At 33.8% G+C, this 23202-nt stretch overlaps 1 pseudogene; it reads right to left on the reverse strand.

The window, feature by feature from the left end:
• Positions 1–12478: 12478 nt before the first annotated feature.
• On the reverse strand, positions 12479–12574 carry LOC148779670 (U6 spliceosomal RNA; annotated as a pseudogene).
• Positions 12575–23202: the final 10628 nt, after the last annotated feature.

Below are 23202 nucleotides of genomic sequence, written 5' to 3' on the forward strand. Positions count from 1 at the left end.
AAGTTATAGCATTTCAATATTAATTCACACTATTAAGTTATTATTCTTTGAGGCAAAACAAGCATGGTATACGCATGTTATTCATACATATGCAATACGAATGTTTACAAAGAGACCATTTATCTTTTGTGAATGGAGATCACACTTATTCTCAAATATTAAATGTCAAATTGGATGCCTTGAAGTGAGTCATGAAGTGATTTTTTTTTTTTTTTAAATTTTGAATTTATTCAATGATACCAATACTACCATCCATTTTACAATTTAAAGTACAATAATATTTGTCCATACAAAAGATAAATTGTCTCTCTATAGACAATTCCATATTAGAGCAAATTTAAGATGCAATGTAAACAATTCTGTGGAGAAGATAATGGCGTGGAGAAGATATGTTAGATCGGCCTTTAGGCGCAGCTCCAGGTTTATCAGACGATAGGGAAGCGAAGAAAAAGAAAGGTTGACGTGAGAGGGGGAGTCAGGGCCGCTGCTAGCTGTGGCCCTGGGCGGAAGTGTGTAAAAGGGGGAGAACCACGAAGAGGGACGTGAGAGGGGGAGCCGGGCCGCTGCTAGGTGCGGCCCTAGGTATAAGGGAAGAGCGAAGAAGAACGACGAGGGGAAAAGAAAGAGAAGAGCTGGGGCCGCTTCTAGGTGCGACCCTGGGCATGCGTGAAAAGGAGAGAAGAAAGAAGAAAGAAAATGGAAACAAGGGAGAATAACTAGATCAAGTACTAGGAAGCAAGGCAAAATAATGAACCACACTCACTTTTCAATACTCAAGTTTTCATAAAATGATCAAATCATTTTACAAATGTCTTAAGCTCATTTATATAGAACAACTACAAAACAAAGGTGGAATATTGAAAACTAAGTCGAATTGTAGACAATTATATATTAAATGAATTAAAAAAAAAAAAAATGGGAACCAAATGGCCAAAATACCCTTTAGTACTTTTGAGCAAATGATAAAAACGTCCCACCATGAGGCCTCTTGCTATTGCTAGACTTCGAGAGCTTCTTCGGACGCTTCCGGTGGTAATTCGGGTGATCAATCATCGTAGAATCGATGCTTGATCTATCACGAACATTTTGGTGTCATTTGATCATCTTGAAATGGAGTATTCATGAAGAACCAAAAATCAGGCCAAGTTCATAAACTTTGATTGGTGCGATTCATGAGATTCTGAATCCTCATTTTGATCACAAATTGAAGAGGACATTATTACCTAAATAATTTTTCTAATAAATATTTTTCAAACTTGAGAACTTGACCACCAAAACCAGACTTAACTACACCTTGGGATGGACCGGTTTAATCTTCACCCTTTGGAAATCTTGGAAAAGAGTCTCATTTTTGTTTTGGGTGCAGGTAGAATACAGATGCATGATATATAATTTTGATGCAAAATGTTCTTAGGATTATCTTAAAGTCTATTTTTATATTTAATTATAAAATTTAAATTTTAAAAAATGGTTAAAATCAAGTAGATTTATAAACATATGAAAATCTTGAAAATGGACAGTGTAGATAATATGTTGTAAAATGCACTATGTTTTAGACTTAAAATCTTTTTATTTTTCATGATCATACATCTCGATGTCGAGATAATCAATCAAAGGGTTTTTCAACATTAAAACTACCTTTTCCAATGGATTTTTGAGATACATCCGTAGTTCTACATATAGATTGCAACCTTATATAAACTTTTTCCTTTTGTTTTTGTCCAAAACCTTTAATTGAGTAATTGGGCCAAGCACCATTAAAGGTTTATGTCATTTTCATACACTTGGAAAGGACATACTTTTCTCATTTTCTACAGTTTGCTCCATCACTACTTGCATGGTCAAGAGGCACTACATTTATTGCCTCTATTATGGTACACAATTGTCACCACATATTAGAATAAGACAACTGCTTATGAAACCATCATCGACCTTTAGAGAGAGAGATTAGGAGACAGAAAGGTACAAGAGGCATTAAAGAGAAGAGGATGGCATATTTATCCTTGGGAAAGTATCTTGTAACTAATATTTGTAAATTGTAATCTCGACTTCAACAATTATAAATTTGAAAAAAAATGAAAAGAAAAAACAAATTTGATCAAAGTTTGGGTGAAATCAAACCTTGATTATTTGATAGTATAAAAACTCAGATCTAGAAATTAAAAGTTCCAATTTCTTGTAGTACTTGTTTGTTAATTAGGAGAGTTACACGAATTTGGATTTTCAATGGGTCCAATAGTGATTTTAGCTAGGTCTGGCACAAGGTGACATCGGTCCTGGACTCTTTTACCTCGATTTGGCATATTTTTCATGCGGTTTAGCAGCTGCATGTTGGGTTTTGGCAATGATTTTATTGTACCAGTTCAACAATTTTTTACCGCGGGTCGGCAGTTAACCTTTGGTCACTGCACATCCCACACTGATGTGTGACAGGCTTATACGGTCAAGGACATTTTGGTCCAAACAAATGTGACTTTTTGGTTAGGGATAGTTGCTAGAAAAGTATATTTTGGGATAAAAGTTGTGAGAAAAAAATTGATTGGAGGGAGATTATCTAGAACGGCTAAGTTCTGGGATATCTACAATTATCCACAATTTTCCAATCTTTTATTGTTTGAAAGTGCAGGATCCATCTAAAGATAACTAGAATATTACTTTCAAAAGAAAAAATTTGGATCAGTGTAGATTATGCTCACTTCAAGCAAACTATACATTTACTCATTTGGAAAAAAAACACTTATTTTTTCTATTTAATATTTCAAGATCCATCTAATTATAACTAGATGATTACTTTCAAAGGAAAGAATTTGGATTTTGAATTATCAAACATTTAGATTATTCTTTCAAAAAAATTGGATGGTTCCAATACCATTTTAGGTTGCCATTTTTTAGGCATATAAAGATTGAGAGTTGATTTATTTTCCTTTGAGGTGGACTCAAGTTCTAGAGATCACATCCTCAAAATTTGAGATGTAAAAGATCCAAAATTTGAGATCTAAAAGATATTTTTTATATAAGTTTTAACTGCTGGAGTACATGGACAGTATACTCCCAAGTGGTAGGAAATCCTTTGGCTTTTCAAAGTAGAAAAGGGGGAGCGACCAAATGGAATCCAATAATAATAAAAAAATAGAACAAAAGGGCTTTGGCATCAATATTCGAAGGAAAATTGTTTCATGCGGGCTGGACCGCATGACTACATATGCGGTTTAAAATGTGTAAAGCATCCATCTTAAAAATGGATGCAAGTAGGTGTTCTATCTAAAAACAATGGAAATTAACTGGTACAAATATTTTCTTACTAGCATTATTATTTCTAGTTTTTTCAATTTTTTTTTTTTTTTATATTCATGATCTCTATATTAGAGATTAAATATCCTTAAAAATTAAGTCCAAAATTCCATCTCAAAAATAGATTGATTAATAGGCCCGCATTTCTACATATGTGGGCTTCAACACATGAAACCGGGCCATATTCGAATCCTTATTTTTTGAATGCTTTAGCCTTCTATCACATAAACTTTAACAAACTAGGCTCGAGAGACAAAAACAAATTTACCATTATCTTATAATATAAAAAAAAAACAGGGTGCTCAAACACCACATCCTGACTTTGTTCACTTACTTGCCCTCAGGAATTGCCTTGTGGAAAAGGAACTAATTTACCAAAAATAAGAGAAAAAAACTGATTGGTGCTCGAGAATCGCCTAGGTCCTAATAGGATGTTATTCGAATCCGGGCCCCATGAAATTAAAATCCCTCAGCTGACTCGAACGATTCTAAGTTTGCTCGTTCTTTGAAACACTCATGTAAGCAATTATGGATTAATACATTATGTATAAGTTAAACGTGAGAGATACATATTCGGAAACCATATAGTATATAAATTTAAAACTCTCTCTCGTCTCTTCTTTGAATGGTCTTTCTCCCTCTATCTCTAGTATCACTCTGAGAAGCATAGGAACGTTCTAAGTTTTATTCCTCAAGAAAATGTAACATGCTCCATTGCCCCCTTTCTTTAGTGATTAGAAAAAACACGCGTGTTCTTCTTAAAAGTTCTTTATAGCTTATTTTTAAAAAAAGCTCTATATGTTATTGTACTTGAATTAACTATCTGTCGCGCCTCAAGAATTTACAATACTGATATTCCTGAGATGTGACAGTCAAAACATATATACATCGCTTTTTAGGACAAATTTACAATGGCGAATTCTTACAAAGTAACAAAAGAAAGTTTAAGCGCAACTACAATATCTTCCAGAGTTGATCCTGACGAGCACTTAAAATGAAACCCTAGTTATCCTGAAAAATGTTCACAATAATTTGATGAGTTTGGCTACTCAGTAAGTGATCATCATAATCTTAAAAATAATCATGGTTGAAAGATATCAATATTTTAAAAAAAGAGATCTATTAACATAAATGCATCAACAGTTTCACTTTAAAAAATGCATAATTAAGTATAATTCGAATAATTGAAATGCATATAACATTTTAACTTCAGTGCATAATTCAAAAGATTTCACAAAATACCCTACTGGCGTCCCAAGTAGGTCACATATATACCCCATCAGCGTCGTCCACTTAATCCATATCGGCGTTTCAGATAGGTCCACTTAATCCCTACAGGTCAACGTATACCTCACCGGCGTACCGGATGAGTCCACTTAATCCTTACCGGCGTACCCGATAGGTCCACTTATACCTCACCAGTGAACCGGATAAGTCCACTTGCATACTTAAAGTATTTCTAAATCTCTTTAAACATTCGAAAGCAGTAATATCATGTATTCAACATATCACTGAATTATTAATATGAATTTCACTGAAACCATTAATAACAGTCACTTTCAATAACATTTCAAAAATAACCAGTCAAATATTTTGGGCTCAAATTTAGAAAGGTAGTATATCGTAAAGACATTCTAGCATAATTGCCAATCTCATATGTATAGAAAAATTCTTATAGAAATTCAAGAATACGGAATTATCACAATTTATGGGATGTCAATTCGCAAATAAACATTTCACAGACAATGCTATAATCAAATGCAAAAATATCAGTTTTCAATTAATAAGGCAGTCATTTGCACATGAATTTTACAATGTCTAAATATTCAAAAACAGTAGAAAGAAATCTCACAAGTTTACTAAAAGCAGAAATATCACATTTATTTCGAATAATTTTACAGTATCTAAAATTTTTTAACAATAGACAAGAAAAATAAATGAATTTATATCTAAGAATTTACAGCATTTAAAATTTCTAACATAGATAAAATATCACACTTTTATTAAAAGATTATTTTTCAAAATAATGAGGTTGCTTACGCATAAAACTTATCGCGCCTAACTTTATGATAATAAGCAGAAGTAATTATTTCATTTCATTTTTAAAAAGAACGGATTATTTTTCAAGAAAATGAAGTCACTTACCTAAAATATTTAAGAGGGAGCTTCCGATAAAAATTCGGCTAGAGAGAGAAAAAACTCACTGCGTTTCAACTAGAGAGAGAAAGATCTCAAAAATTTTCAAGGGTGGGAGTCATCGCCTCTCCTATTTAAATTCTTAAGATACCTTATTATTTTATCTTATTAAGTTACGCCTCATACATGAGGTGTAACAATTATATTACACCTGAACGTTTAAAGTCCACGTCCACTAAAGGACGTGGCAAGGCAGCCAAAAACTTAAATCAGAAGCTTTTGAAATTAGTGATGGTCCCTAAGGACATCATGCTCATATGGACCATCACTTATTAAAAGTTTCATTTTTATTTTATTTTTTTTGAAATTTTAGGATTGTTACATTCTTCTCCCCTTGAAGAAATTTAGTCCTCTAAATTTGTGTAACTGATTACTGAAAAAGATAGGGATATTTTTTTCTGATATCGTCTTCTCGTTCCCAAGTCAACTCCTCTCTTGAATGGTACTGTCATAATAGACGGACCAAAAGAATCTCCTTATTGCGCAACACTTGTACCCTTCTATCCAGTATCAAAATTGGCTGCTCAATGAAGGATAGGTCCTTCCTGATTGGTAAAGGTTCATATTTCAAGATATGGGATGGGTCGGGCTGATATTTTCGTAGTGATGATACATGGAAGACATTATAGACGTTTGCCAATTCGGGTGGTACGGCAAGTCTATAAGCGACACCTCCGATTCTTTTCAGGATTTCAAATGGTCCGATGCAACGTGGGCTCAGCTTTTCTTTCTTGCTGAATCTCATAATGCCTTTTATTGGGGAGATTTTTAGGAAAACTCAATCACCTTCCTCAAATTCAAGATCTCTCATTCGGTTATCGGCATAACTCTTTTGCCGACTCTGAGCTGTCCTTAGCCTTTTTGAATTAGTGATATCTTATCTGTGGTTACCTGAACAATTTCTGACCCTAAAAGCTTTCTTTCACCAACCTCGTCCCAACAGATGGTGACCTGCATTTCCTTCCATATAGGGCTTCATATGGTGCCATCTGAATACTGGCTTGGAAGCTATTATTATAAGCAAACTCAATCAGGGGTCATGGTTATCCCAACTTCCTGTAAAGTCAATGACACAGGCCCTTAGCATATCTTCCAAAGTTTGGATGGTTCTCTTTGATTATCCATCAGTTTGGGGGTGAAAGGCAGTGCTAAAGGTGAGTCTCGTCCCCATGGCTGACTGTAGCCTAGCCCAAAATTTAGAAGTAAACCGAGTATCCCTGTCTGATACAATATTCACTGGAACTCCATGCAATCGCATTATTTTCTTAATGTATAATTGGGCCAGTCGATCCAAAGTATACGTCGTGCGAATCGACAGAAAGTGGGCAGCTTTGGTCAGTCGGTCCACAATGACCCAAATGCTATCATGTCCTGAATTTGTTTTAAGCAAGCCAGAGATAAGATCCATAGAGATGTGTTCCCACTTCCACTCTGACACGGGTAAAGGCTACAACAACCCAGCAGGCCTTTGATGCTCAGCTTTTACTTGCTGGCATGTTAAGCACTGAGACACAAATAGTGCTACCTCTTTTTTCATATTATTCCATTGAAAGGTTTTCTTCAGGTCCTGATACATTTTTAATACTTTCGGGATATATCGTATAACGAGAGTGATGTGTTTCTTCCAAGATAACTTTCTTCACACTCTCATCATTCGGGATACAAATCTGACATTTGAATCTTAGCAAATCCTCACTACATATAGAGAATTCGTCTCTCTTTTCCAGCTTCACCTCTTTTGCAATTGTTATAAGCTTAGGGTCTTTCTTTTGTGCCGATCGAATCTGTTGGATTAATTGGGGTTATGCCTTAATGTTAGCAATCATACTTACCACACCATTACTGGACGGAGTCGAATGCCAATCTACTATTTCCTCTAACAATCTCATTTCTTAGATCATTAGATGAGCTAAGACTCCCTTAGATTTTCTACTTAGAGCATCGGCCACCACGTTAGCGTTTCCTGAATGATAATGGATTGTACAATCATAATCTTTTAATAAATCCATCCATCTTCTCTGCCGCATATTTAAATCCTTTTGAGAGAAGAGGTATTTCAAGCTCTTATGATCCGTGTATATTTCGAATTGCTCACCATATAGATAATGCCTCCACATTTTCAAAGCGAATACTATTGCAGCCAGCTCCAAGTCATGAATTGGATATTTTTTCTCATATTCTTTCAACTGTCTGGATGCATATGCCACTACTTTCCCATATTGCATTAATACACAGTCTAAGCTTTTATGTGAAGCATCACTATAAATTACAAATCCTCCACTCCCCTCAGGAATAGTTAAAATAGGTGTTGAAATTAATCGAACTTTTAGTTCTTGAAAACTCTCCTCACATTCACTTGTCCACTCAAATTTGACATTTTTCTATGTCAATCTAGTCAATAGTGTTGCTATTCGAGAAAATCCTTCTACAAATTTCTGTAATATCTTATCAATCCCAAACAGCTTCGAACTTCAGTCACATTACTTGGTTATTTCCAATTAACAACGGCTTCAACCTTTGAAGGATCAACTGATAGACCTTCCTTTTATATGACATATCCTAAGAATGTCACTTGTTCAAGCCAAAATTCACATTTACTAAGTTTGGCATATAATTTCATTTCTCTTAATATTTGCAATACCATTCTTACATGCTGCTCATGTTCCTTCTGATTCTTGGAATAAATTAAAATATCATCGATGAATACCACAATAAATTTATTCAAACAGGACTTAAAGACCCGATTCATCAAATCCATAAATGCAGCCGGTGCATTGGTTAATCCAAAAGGCATGACTAAAAATTCATAATGGCCATACCTTGTTTTGAAAGCTGTCTTGGGAACATTTTCACTTTTAATCTTAAGCTGATGGTATCCAGATCTAAGATCACTTTTTTAAAACACTTGTGATCCTTGTAATTGATCAAATAAGTCATTAATTCTAGGTAATGGATACTTATTTTTCACTGTCACTTGGTTTAACTGTCTATAATCGATACACAATCTCATAGTCCCATATTTCTTTTTAACAAACAATACCGGAGCACCCCAAGGTGACACACTGGGCCTGACAAAACTTTTATCTAATAATTCTTTCAATTGTTGTTTAAGTTCTTTAAGTTCTGCATGTGCCATTCTATAAGGTGCCTTAGAAATTGGGGCTACCCCTGGCAATAATTCAATAGAGAAGTCAATTTCCTTGTCAGGCGGTAATCTTGGCAATTCTTCAGGGAAAACATCAAGAAATTCTCGGATAACCGGAGTGGTATCCAAATTTATCTCTTTCTTCCTATATTCTTTTATATAGGTAAGAAATCCTTGACACCTTTTTCGAATGAGAAGATTAGCTCGAAATATGATGGGGAGTCTTCTTTGATACCATTGAAGTAAAATACTGGTTGATTCGGAATACTAAAGGTAACCATTTTCTTGTAACAATCAATACTTGCATGGTATGCATAAAGTCAATCCATGCCTAAGATTACATCAAAATCTTGAATTTCTAGGAGTATTAAATCAACCAACAATTCATTTTCTTCTATCTTTATTACACAGGATTTGTACACTATATTGATGTAACTTGAATTTTCCATCTGTGTGGCTACCTTTAGAATGTATTCTAATTGTTCTGGTTCTACCTTTAAGTGGCATGCAAAGTGTGGTGACACAAATGAATGAGTAGATCCATGATCAATCAAAATATGAGCTATTTTTTGGAAGATAATAAAAATACCTTGGATCACTGATTTTGAGGCCTGAGCGTCTTGCTGGGTGATCGTAAATACTCTTCCCTTCATCTAAGGCTTTTGAGCTATCTCTCCCTGCTTTGGAAGCTGTTGCATCTATAAGTTAGGACATTCTCTAATGTGGTGCCCCAATTTTTCACATTTAAAACAGGCTCCAGTATTCAAATAACAAGAGCTCGATCCATGCTTTTTCCCACATTTTTTACATGGTTTTATTGGGCTTTGAAGTGGCAAGGGCCTGACTTCTTATTTGCCCTTTCAAACTGTTGTCGATTAGATGGTGTGGGTCTAACATGACTTTTCTGATTTTTCATCTTTTGGTAATCTTCAAAATCTTTTTCGACAATTTGGGCTCGATCCATTTTTTCAGAATAAGTTCTCAATTTTAAGACTGATATTTTGCTTCTAATAGCTAGTCTGAGACCCCTTTCAAATTTTTTCACCTTTCTTGCCTCATTGTTAATCATATGTGGTGCAAACCTGACCAATTCAGTAAACTTGGCCTCGTACTGTGCTACTGTTTGGTTTCCTTGAATTAATTCCAGAAATTCCATTTCTTTTTGGTCTCGAATAAAATCTGGGAAATACTTTTCATTAAATGCCTCTAGAAATACTTCCCAAGTCAAGGGTTTATTTTCTTTGACCAATACTCCTTTTGTCATTCGTCACCAATGTTGTGCTTCACCTTCTAACATAAAATTTGCCAAGGCCATCTTCCTATCATCAGGATATTCTATTACCTCGAATATTTTCTCCAATTGCATAATCCATCCTGCGGCTTCCAGTGAGTTTACAGCACCCTTAAAAAAAGTGGGTTGAATTTCTTAAATTGTTCGATATTACTCCCACCATTTCCCATAACTGACTGCCTAGGTGAATTGTTGTTTTCCATCTGATGTTGCATTAGAGCAACCATATTTTCTATGGCTTTGAGAATTCCTTCCTTATTAGCTTCTGCTATTCTGGATCTTGACTTCGTCCCTGTCTGTACACACAATAAATGTGATTTTAAGTACATTCTTTTTAAAATTCCTAAGAATCTTAAACCTATTGCTCTGATACCATAATTGTCACGCCCAAGAATTTACAATACTGATATTCTTGAGATGTGTCAGTCAAAACATATATACATCGCCTTTTAGGACAAATTTACAATGGCAAATTCTTACAAAGTAACAAAAGAAAGTTTAAGCGCAACTACAATATCTTCCAGAGTTGATCCAGACGAGCACTTAAAATGAAACCCTAGTTATCCTGAAAAATGTTCACAATAATTTGATGAGTTTGGCTACTCAGTAAGTGATCATCATAATCCTAAAAATAATCATGGTTGAAAGATATCAATATTTTCAAAAAAGAGATCTATTAACAGAAATGCATCAACAGTTTCACTTTCAAAAATGCATAATTAAGTATAATTCGAATAATTGAAATGCATATAACATTTTAACGTCAGTGCATAATTCAAAAGATTTCACAAAATACTCTACTGGCGTCCCAAGTAGGTCACCTATATACCCCATCAGCGTCTTAATGGGTCCACTTAATCCCTATCGACGTCTCAAATAAGTCCATTTAATCCCTGCAGGTCCACTTATACCTCACCGGCGTACCTGATGAGTCTACTTAATCCCTACCGGCATACCGGATAGGTCAACTTATACCTCACCAGCGAATCGGATGAGTCCACTTGTATACTTGAAGTATTTCTAAATCTCTTTAAACATTCGAAAGCAGCAATATCATATACTCAACATATCACTGAAATTATTAATATGAATTTCATTGAAACCATTAATAACAATCACTTTCAATAACATTTTAAAAATAACCATTCAAATATTTTGGGCTCAAATTTAGAAAGGTAGTAGTTCGTAAAGACATTCTAGCATAATTGCCAATCTAATATGTATAGAAAGTTTCTTATAGAAATTCAAGAATACGAAATTATCACAATTTATGGGATGTCAATTCGCAAATAAACATTTCACAGACAATGCTATAATCAAATGCAAAAATATCGGTTTTCAAATAATAAGGCAGTCATTTGCACATGAATTTTACAATGTCTAAATATTCAAAAACAGTAGAAAGAAATCTCACAAGTTTACTAAAAGCAGAAATATCACATTTATTTCGAATAATTTTATAGTATCTAAATTTTTTTAACAATAGACAAGAAAAAGAAATGAATTTATATCTAAGAATTTACAGCATTTAAACTTTCTAACATAGGTAAAATATCACACTTTTATTAAAAGATTATTTTTCAAAATAATGAGGTCGCTTGTGCATAAAATTTATTGCGCTTAAAATTCATGATAATAAGCAGAAGTAATTATTTCATTTCATTTTTAAAAAGAACGGATTATTTTTCAAGAAAATGAAGTCACTTACCTAAAATATTTGAGAGGGAGCTTCCGATAAAAATTCGGCTAGAGAGAGAAAAAGCTCACTGGGTTTCGACTAGATAGAGAAAAATCTTAAAAAAAATTCTAGAGTAGGAGTTCTCGCCTCTCCTATTTAAATTCTTAAGATACCTTATTATTTTATCTTATTAAGTTACACCTCATACACGAGGTGTAACAATTATATTACACCTGAACTTTAAAGCCCACGTCCACTAACGGAGCGCGTGGCAAGGCAGATAAAAACTTAAATCAAAAGCTTTTGAAAGTAGTGATGGTCCTTAAGGACCATCATGCTCATATAGACCATCACTTCCTAAAACTTTTTTTTTTTTTTTTTTTTGAAATTTTAGAATTGTTATTGGAGAGAAGAAAGACCATCTCTCTGTCTCTCTATGTGCCAGCGCGTGCATGAAGTTTTGAAGTCCGATATTCATAGACATTGTTAGATCACTAGGGTGTGTTTGATTTCTAGAAGAAGCAATTTTAGAACTGCATCTTCCAAATAAGTGGCTACCCAAATTTTATGGTCCCTAATAGAATTGGTGGTATGCTATAAGATGCAGTTTTAGTCCAAAAATCATACACACCCTTAAGGAGCCCAATCTTGGAATTGGAGAACTTTTAAATCGGTTATCAAACAAATATCTAAAAACTAGCTGGGTAATCAAACAAATATCGAAGAACTTCTCATCAAACAAATATCTGAAAAACTCCAAAACATCAACGGTTTCAGCTTTTAGGGAACTTGAACTTTCTAGGAATTCCCAACTTCTATATACCAAATATGCCTTCAATATAATTTATTATATAGCACGTTTTTTTATTGGGTAAATAAAAATTTGGACCATTTCTGGATCTGTGCGTGTCATCCTTGGAAAGGGGCCTTGCTAATCTTCTGTATCGTTCCAATTTCACACATCAACCGGATGTACACCTTTTCTACAACTGGAACTGGCAAGTCCACAAAAGTTGCCAACACCAAAACCATATTTTCCAACACATAACAAAATTGCATGCCCCCAAAACCCACAAAAAGAGCGTGCCCTTCAAAAATAATGAAAGGTGGAGGATGCTTCCTTTTTCATAAAATGCCAAAAAAGTGAGGAGTTTTCCGTACATTATGTGTGTTAGGGCTCGTGGAAGAATCCGTACAATTCGCTGCGCTAAGGGGCTGGAACGAGGGGTCCACAAAGAAGGACCACAGAAGGTTTTCTGTTTCGCATTTATTTTCCAACCCCGTTCTCTCTCTCTCTCTCTCCATTGTGCAACCCCACCATCTTCTCTCTCTCATAATATTTTTAGGGTGGCAATTGGGTAGGCATGGGCTGGCCATTGCCCCCAAGGGCTTACAGAGCTGGGCCGGGCCACATACAAATAAATAAAAAATTGAAAAGAATAGAGGGTCGGGCCGGGTTCACATTCCCCCTAGCCTAGCCCTTAAGACAGTTTGTGGCCTAGGCCGCTAAACCCTACTTTTTTAGGGCTAGGCCTATTGGGCCGCCTAATCTATTGCTAGGCTGTTAAAGCGGTCATAGGGCTGGCAATGGGCAGGGCTGGCTTAGTTTAAGGCCCAAGACCCTATAAAGTCGACTTGAGTCCTCCCTAGCCAAAACCAGGCCAAAGAGCCCATATCTAAAAAATAAATAGAAGTTAAAAAAAAGCCTCGCCAAACAAGGCAGGCCCTATTGTGGCTAACCCAAGCCGCATTGTGGCCATGCCTTAGTTTTTTTAGCGTTAGGCAACCGACCTGGGCCAGAACAACTAGCCCATGGCCTTGCCTGCTGCTAATTGGGCCCAGGGTCAACGAGCTTTTTGTATAAATAAAATTATGAGTGGGGCTCAAGCAGGCTGATCAAGCCTTTGGTTCTAAAAGTTTTGGCCTTGGGGGATGGGCCTACTTCCACATGCCCTGGCCTGCCTGGACCAAGCCTGACCCAAATAAAAAACGGCCTATTGGCAACCCTAATTGTTTCCCATCCACTCCCACCGGGTCTTATCTCCTCCATTGAAAAGGAAGCTACTGTGCATTTCAAAAAAACATTAAAATTCTTCCTCTCTCTAGGAGGCAATATCTACCCATTGCTCTTTTCTTTCATCTTGGGTACAAACGTAAGCTTTGTTATGGGTAAGGAAATCAAGCTTAATAATGGAATCATTCGTTTTGGAAAACTTTAACCTTCTTTCACAAAATTTTTTACAACAAACAGTACTTGAGAGATAAAAACAATTACCTCTGTTTTTTTTTTTTTACAATAACAAAAAAAAATACCACTATCTTTTAAAAAAAGAAAAGATCATTCACACTCGAGATCCGGAATTGGTTCAGTGCTTCGCTCTCAGGAATTGTCTTGTGAAAATGAAAAAAAATTATAAAAAAAAATAGAGAAAAAATCACCTAAAATTTGAAAAAACATCACATGAAGCTCAAGAATGCACTATTTTCAATACTTGAAATCTATTTTTTTTCCATGTCCATACATCTTGAAGTCGAGATAGATCAAATTAAAGGTTTTCCAGCATCGAAACAACATTTTCTAGTGAATATTTGAGATGTGGCTTAATTCAATTTTTTAAAACCTCACCCTTACATAAACATTTTCTTTAAAATATTTAAGCTTATTTTTCCTAATATATGTTATTTTAGAATTGAAATTAACTACCTGAAGTTTTTTATCGGTGAGAAGAAAGACCATTGCTCTTGGGACCCAACAATACGGTAGATAAAAGTGTTATGCATAAAGGGCGACAAAGTGCTCATTTCAACGTCATTGTTTTACTGTAGAAAACGTCACCCTTGTGGCTCATACAACAAAATTAGCGATCTCAAATAATAACAATCTGCGCCGTCCATTAAATTTCGTACAACAAAATTAGCAGTCTCAAATAATTACAAACTAATAACGATATGCGCCGTCCATTAAATTGGACACCCACCATTATTGACCTCCTCAAATATACCTGAAATTACATGGAAGAGAACGGATTTTTTTGAATCCCGGGACGCATACTATTTCCGTGCAGGCTCCCTCTAATACCCATTTTTTACCGATCTCAGACCCAAATTTGTAGAGATCCATGATCTACACTGCAATGATCATGAAAATAAAAAATAAGAAAAATAACGTATATATATATGTTATATTTACTATTATTATGAGATTAATTTCCATATTTTTGTTGTTAATTTATACTGATTTTTCAACTTTGTAACACGCTTTTTCAAAAAAGATGATGTCCTTTTTGGGTTTTTCGAAAACCGAAATATTCTTTTTCTTCTTTTTTTTTACTTTTTTGTATTTTTAAAATCCAAATTTATATATTCTTTCTCTTAAAGAAAAGATGGAACTTTCCAGCAGGCAAAATAACGGATGAAACTCTGGGTTAGAGAGAGAAAGTTGGGTTAGTGAGAGAGAGTTGGGTCAAATAAAGCTTGCTCAAACAAATAATAGAGGATATGGTGCGTTCTGATTTATTTTTTTCTGAAAAATTTGAAGGATTTCATCCACGAATTCGTTTCTTGTTTTTCTGCTTATGGGAATACTGTGTATTGGGGTTTCTTACTGCTGTGCACAAGGACTATTTTAGGGCTTTAAATTATCCACAAATTCTCTTCAATGATGTCTTACTTTGGGGCTTCAACCTTTGGTACAGTCGCAGTGAGGACCCATCTCCATTGCCGCCTTCACTTTATCGATCTTTGCATTTTGAGGGAGCCTGAATGGCCTCATGAACTTGCTTTCTTCTCTCTACCTTCAAATTCGGATTTTTAAAATTTAAAAATTATTAATTTTTTGTTTTTGAAAAATCGAAAATTTTGAACATTACGGTTTTTGAAAAACCAAAAAAAGAGGTCCGACTTTTTTAAAAACAAAAAATGTTATTGAAAAAACGGATACAAATATAATAATGAAAACTTAAAGTAATATCATAATAACCGTAAATATAATAAGTATATACATTATTTTCTCTAAAAAAATAAAATAAAATTATAAAATATATATTTTTTCAGAATTTTTTCCGATTCATTTGATAAGAATCTTTAGCTCTAGAGGTCCATATTAAAGATTAACGCTTGTGAGTGAGCGTGCTAGTGAGTCTGACTCACCAAACACTTCTGATATAATCTTAGAAAAAACTTTATTTTTGGCCATGGAAAAATGAAATATTTACTTGCACTAGAAATGTAATTAGATGGAGAAGTCCACTTACTCATGCGTCTGCCCTATTTTTAGGGTTATAGGACCCAAAAAAGCATCCTAAATTATTGCAAATTCATTTACGTGTAATCCAAAATATGTATGTCTAAAAATTGAAATTGACCGTTTAGAAAAAATGTTGCAAAATCAACCATTTTAAAGCACAAAATTCACTTCTTGTTTTTTACGCTAATTTGATGATGATGGTAGTGGGCAAGAGGATAGACATCTGAAAATTCAAATCTTGATTCACCTCCAAGTTGGATTTTAGAAGGGTGGATGCACTAGAATAAGTGCGGGACACCTAAACTTTATCCTATAAAAATTAATTGAACACCAAAAATATGATTAAACCAATGGTTTAAAAAACGGATCGGTGACTCGGATCGGGCTTCCAAAAAACCGATCCGGATCGGCGAATCGGCGATCCGGATCGGGAATCGGGTGAATCGGTCATAATAAAGTTTAAAAAATATTCGAAAAAATTATTAAAATTCATTATAAATATTGGTTTTTAGGAATTCAATAAAAAATGAGGGTACTCCATTAAGAATTTTCATGTTTTTGAATGAATATGCGAATATTGATATGTTCTTTCCCTGCATGAACCGCCATTCAGCATTTAATTTACAGTATTTCGTGCTCATCCCTACACTGTTGCTGTTGGGACTCGATATGTGAATAATATGGCTGGGATAGGGTGGCCTCAGAATCATCATCTCTTTCGTTTTCTCTTTGAATAATATAGATTAAAAAAAAAAAAAAACAAATTTTCAAAAAATTCGATCATGGATTAAAAAAAAAATCACAAATTTTCAAAAAATTCTATCATGGATTACAAAAAAAAATTCGATCATGGATTAAACAAAAAAAATCACAAATTTTTAAAAAATTCAATCATGGATTACATAAAGTTCGATCATGGATTACATAAAATTCGATCATGGATTACAAAAAAAAACAAACAAAAAAAACAAAAAATTCAATCGTGGATTACAAAAAAAGAAAAAAATAGTTCGATCATGGATTACAAAAAATTCAATCATGGATTACAAAAAACTCTATCATGGGTTACAAAAAAAGCAAAAAACAAAAAATTCAATCATGGATTAAAAAAAAACAAACAAACATTTCGATCATGGATTACAAAAAAAAAAACAAACATTTCGATCATGTATTACAAAACATTCGATCATGGATTACAAAAAATTCTATCATGGGTTACAAAAAAAAAAAAAAAAACAAAAAAATCGATCATGGATTACAAGAAAAGAAAACAAACATTTCGATCATGGATTACAAAAAATTCTATTATGGGTTACAAAAAACCAAAAAATTCGATCATGGATTACAAAAAAACAAAAACAATTCGATCATGGATTACAAAAAAATCGATCAAGTATTACAAAAAAATCTATCATGGATTACCAAAAAAAAAAAAAAAAAAAAAAAAAAAAAAAAAAAAAAAAAAAAATTCCGTACGGAATCGCCGATTCACTGTTCGGACTCGCCGATCCCGTACAGTGAATCGGCGATTCACTGTACAGAATCGTCCGGTTCTCTCTAGAACCGGACGATTTCCGATTTTTGGGCGATCCGGTTCCTTTTTCACTATTTTCGAGTCGAACCGGGCGAGTCCGGTTCGACTCGGCGTTTTTTAAAACGCTGGATTAAACCATTGTTTTGTGAACTCCCAAAGCCACCACTATCATGCCCATTTGTTCCGCTTAAACAATGTCCATTTAATAATTCGTAACAGTAATATGATGGATAGACTGAGTGTCAAATCCTTGGATTCGAGAATAACAAATTTTTTTTTTTGAGAAATTTATCAAAATACCTATAAAGAGACGAATAATTCAACATTTTACGGATTTGCAATATCTCTAGTCATGAACATGTGTTTTCCTATAAGTATTTCGAAATCGGATTAGGTTTACTACTAATAGTTCATCCCCTATGAATATTGAATAATTCATCCCTTATGGGTATGTAGATAGATTTCCCTTTTTTCTTTTTGGATTGCCAAATCTATAAGACATATTTTAATGGGTATTCACAAACCCTTGATTTCATCCTTATATTGTGTGCCAAACATGATATTGGACTCTAGATTCCAGTTTTAGAAATCCTGAATTCTTTTGTTCATAGATTTTAACAACTCTTATAGAGAAGGGTAGTATAAGACTATGGCCTTAAACAATTAAACTCTTATATGAAAACATTTTCCATTAAAGTAAGGTGCATCCCTAAATGGTGCTGAAAGATGCTAGTCTAGTGTGGCACTCTTTGTGATTAACCGGTAATTTATTTTTATTTTTAATTATAAATTTTTAAAATTCAAAAATCGTGTAGATCATACATATCTATGAACACTTGGAAATCTAAGTAATAAATCATAAGATGCATTAGTTCCAAGAATTGAAGTCTTTTTCTTTCTTTCTTTCTTTTTTTTTTTTTTTTTTTTTTTTTACATCCATACATCTCGAGTATGGTAAGGTTGATACCTTATATAAACTTTTTCCTTGGGACTGACGTCCTTATAATGCAAACAAGTACGGAAGTCTAGGCCTCATTGCATCTTATTAAGAAAATCTATAGCTGTTATTGTATACCATATGGTCCAATATTTATTGTAAGAAGAAAATCAATTATCTCGAGTGGTCATATGCGAAATCCAACAGTTTGGGGTCTATAATAAGTAAGAAAATTTTATCTAAGCTTCAAGCCTGGTCAATGGCACATCCCAATCTATTTGATATTATATTTATTGTCTAAAACTAATTGTGACCTCTTTGTATTAAAATTAGACAATCCTATATTATTATTTTCTTATCATAATAACTATATAAATATTTAGTCATATTTTAAGGACAAGGGATTTGTTTAGGAAATGTAATAATTATATGAAATGACCTCTTTGTTGCAAGGTTTGAAACTTATAAGAGAAAAATTGGTGGGTCATTTATGTGTGGTGGAGGGTGACTATCTAAATATCATTAATTGATATAAGGAGCAGAGGGTACCATGACAATTATGTAAGTGTTGGTTGCACATTATAGATTTGGCAAGTTTATTGAGAGTTTTTTTTTTATGTCTACAGAGAAGCCAATGAATTGGCGGATGCTCAAGCCAAGAAGGGCACTTCACTCTCTTCTTTGGTGGTATCTAATGATATAATTTTTCTATTATGATTCGATGATTGTAATTTTTTTATTTAGCAATAAAATTTTGGAACATTATAAAATAAAATAAAAAAATATTTGGCTACTTGGCTATGTGGGTATGCATGAATGCTTAATTTTTGTTGGACTAGTTTGTTATTTTGTAGATCTGATTTCTCATAATCGAGCAAGATAGTGAGAATGTAAGTTAAAAATTGAAAGAATGTGATGAGAATGAGCTATCCAATGCGCCATCTAATGAGTGTGAATGATTGTGACATCTATATACAAAAGATAAATGTCCTATTTGTAGACAATCTCTTATATAAATATGTATGTGTGTCAATATCTAATGGGAAAAGTTTGTATAGAGCCGAGGCTCTAACAAATCGAATTTGACCCTACCTCAAAAAGTTAACTAGAAGAGGTTGATTTGATTCTCAAATATCTTCAAATTGATCATCTTGACATCAAGATGCATGGACAATAGAAAAAAATGGATTTCAAGTTTTGGAAATAGTGTATTTTGTAATGCATTTTTAGACCGTCAATTTTAAAGATTTTCAAGTTTTCATAGATCTGTCAATCTACGCTATTTTTGAAGCTTTGAACTTTATAAATAAATATGAAAATATATTTTAAGGCTATCACAAAGATTTTTAGTAGTGAAACCACATTTTTCGATACTATTTGAAAGTAGGCTCTAATTTGATTGTTTAGAACCTAGGCTCTATACAAACTGCACCCACAAATACATATATAATTGTGAGAAGTGTTTGACCGTTCAAATACTACATGTCCTTATATTGCTCGATGAAAAGAAAAAGAGAGGTGGACTTTTGGGCCATGTTGTCAAATTCGCTTTGCTTCAGCCGAAGAGATCAATGCCTTCGGATTTTAGGCATTAACTGAAGCGAGGAGAAGCCAGGTGCCACCACTTTGGTCAAATTCATACTGCTTTGGGCTGTTTCAATCAAATTCAGGTATGTTTCGATCATAAAAGAAATGCTTATATAAAAGTATTTTTAATATTTTATATTTTTATATATAAATATTTAATTTATTTATATTCAATTTTAAAAAAAATAAGTCTTGTCCCGAATTGGCCAAAGCACCGAATTACTTCATTTTTCTCATCAGAACGAAGAAGTCTCCGAAGCAAACATTGCTTTCGGGTGATATATTAAATACTACATTGAATATTAAGTAAGACAATTTGTTTTTAAGGCTAGCAATGATCCAGCCTAATCGGCCTAGCCTTGAAAAATTAAGGTTTGTGCTACAAATTATGGCTCGAGAGAAGGCCAAGGTGGCTCTTTGGGCATGGGCCACAAAAAGGGAGGGCCAGCCGGGGCATCCCTACAAGGCGTCCTTTTTCCCCCTTAGTTTTTTATTTTTCTTTTCAAGGTCTATGAGGCCTTGCCCAAACAGGGCCAAGATTAGAATTGGGCTAGGACCCATTGGCCCAGCCGCTAGGGTGTCTACACCACTAAAAAAAATCTACTGGCAAGGGAGGCAATGACTCGAGTCCGGTCCAATCAAACCAGAAAAAATTTATGTACCCAAACCCATACCCCACTACTGTTTGGTCCATTATTCAGACCCTAACCCGATCAGTCGAGTCCAATTCTGAAACCCATACTCGGATTTGGGTCGGGTCCCGGTCCATTGCCACACGTGTCCTGCTATATACATATATAGAGGGAGACAGATAAAAAATGTTGGCTAAATAATTTGCCTAGTATTTTTGGCTTACTTAATATAAAGGTCAATAGTCCTCGTTTAACACAATTTACCGCTGCGTTAGTAAGAATATTCTACGTAACTTCGTCAATTTTGAATAAAACAAAAGGTCGAAATTAAATACTAAAGAAGTACCACGTGGTTGACGTAATGTCCAAAATTCCCGAGGTCCGTCCACTGATGACATACTGACCTCTTTATTCAACGCCCAGCACACAAAACTAGGAGGTAAAAGATAATTTAAAGGAAAAAGTTTATATTGGATTGCAACCTTAAAAGATGAAAATAAGAAGCTGTACCTCAAAATTTATTAAAAAAATATTGTTTTGATACTGGCTCTAATTGATCGTATCGACGTTGAAATTTATGTTATATGAAAAAATAAAGATTTCGAGTTTAAAAAATAGTTCATCGTGCAACATATTATCGCATCTTGTAACACATTATCAAGATGGTCTGTTTTTAAAAATTTTATTCGTTTATAAATATACTTGATTTGAATCATTTTTTAAATTTAAAAATTGATTAGTAGAGATAAAAATAAATTACAAAGCCATCCTAAGATTTTTTTGACAACTTTATTTGGATTGTTTAAGGTCGCAACCTTATAGAAACCACACCCTAATTTAGAAGAATATGTACATTACAATATTAGGTATAAGTGATTATAAGTATTCTTAACTGTCAAATATTAGATTGAATAATTTTTCATACTTTATAAAAAAAATTTAAAAAATTAAAATTTTGAGCTCAAGGACACTCCCAATTGCCAATAGATTTCATATTTAATGACTAAGAATGGTTCCCACCTCACCAAAAACAACTAATTTTTGTGATATGCTTTGTCATTGAAAAGACATTGTTTAAAATAAATAATGTTGGGCTAAAAATTATGATGTACTTTATCATTAAAGAACACTACTCAGAAAAACAACGTCGGTTTGTTGGTATGAAAGAGTTAGAACTACCACAACAAATAAAAAAAATTGTGAAACAATAATAAATAGTGATCAAATATTTGTAGTAGCAATCTCTAACCCCTCACACTTACAGGCATGAGCAAGTTTAGTCTAGGTGGCAATGGGCCTAGGCCGGCCTGGTCTTAGACCTGGCCAAAAAGGCCTGGGCCCTACCTTTAGGCTGTGGTTGCTTAGCCTTTGCTCATTGTTCGGGTCACATTTTATGACCTAGGCTCTAGTTTTTTAGGGCCAGGATGACCGGCCGTGCCGGACGCCGGCCCATTACCACCCCATTTAAACTTTAGAACCGTTCATTGAAGTCTTATTATGTGGCGCTATATTGAAGAAGTCTCCATCTCTCTCTCTACTTTGGGATTAAAGTCAAAAATGTGCCATTTTTAGCTACATGAAGACCCTTTCTCTCTCCTGCATAAATGCAAAGCCTCACATTATCACTTTCTCTCTCTCCTCTCTCTCACTCACTACCACTTTGATGGGCTAAAGAAAAGGCAAGGGTGGATCAAACCCACAAGTCTAACAATTTTGACATTATAATTAGAGAGTAAGTAGTTAATGGGCCCATATGACAGGCTTTAATTTCATTAAAAAGGAAATATTTTATAATTAATATTAGATTGTTGGGGGTGGCAACATAAAGTTTATACAAACCTCACTTAGTTGGGGTAAATGTTTGTTTCTGGTGGACCTTACTTCAATAGTATAAGGTTGAAAACTTATATAAATTTTTTCTCGTGTGTTTGTGTTTGAAAGAATTATGAAGGGTGTGAGGCTGCCTTATTATGATAATAGAGAGGTGTACCTCATAATTGTGCTAAAAATTGCAGCTATGGAATCAATAAATTCTTATGATGGCTTGAAAATCTTGTTTGCTACAAAGTCCGAAACTTCAAAACTTGTGCAAATTTAGGAAAATTTATGAATATTTAGAAAATGATGATTCAAATAATATGCAATGTATGCTATTTTTAAAGTTTAAAATCTTTTTTTTTTTTAATCCATAATCATCAAAGTTGAGATAATAAATATGACAACATTTCGGCAGTAGTTTCCAACAAGATCGGGGCATCTTAGCTGCCTGTTTAGAAAACCGCAGCTCCACAACAACTTATTCTTTTTCTATAACCAATGAAATTTTAGTACACTAACAAATATAAAATGTATCACATACTATTGCGATCATGAAAGAGGTGGGATTTTAATACTCGAATTAAATATATAGAGAATAAAACCACAAAATACAAGGACAAAAAGCTCCATCTAACAAGTGAAATGCATAACTACCAATAGTATTTTTCTAAAAATAATATAAGATTATAAATAGCATAAATGTCTAATTTTGTGTATATAAGGCTGGTGGGATCCTAATTCTTGAATTAAATATAGTACGAATAAAACCACAAATTATAAGGACAAAAAACTCCATGTAATAATTGTAATTTAATAATACCAATAATAAGATTTTATAAATAAAATA

This window comes from Amborella trichopoda, chromosome 11 (assembly GCF_054954075.1).
Source record: "Amborella trichopoda isolate Santa Cruz 75 chromosome 11, AtrichopodaSantaCruz75HAP2 v2.0, whole genome shotgun sequence".
Classification (NCBI taxonomy): domain Eukaryota; kingdom Viridiplantae; phylum Streptophyta; class Magnoliopsida; order Amborellales; family Amborellaceae; genus Amborella; species Amborella trichopoda.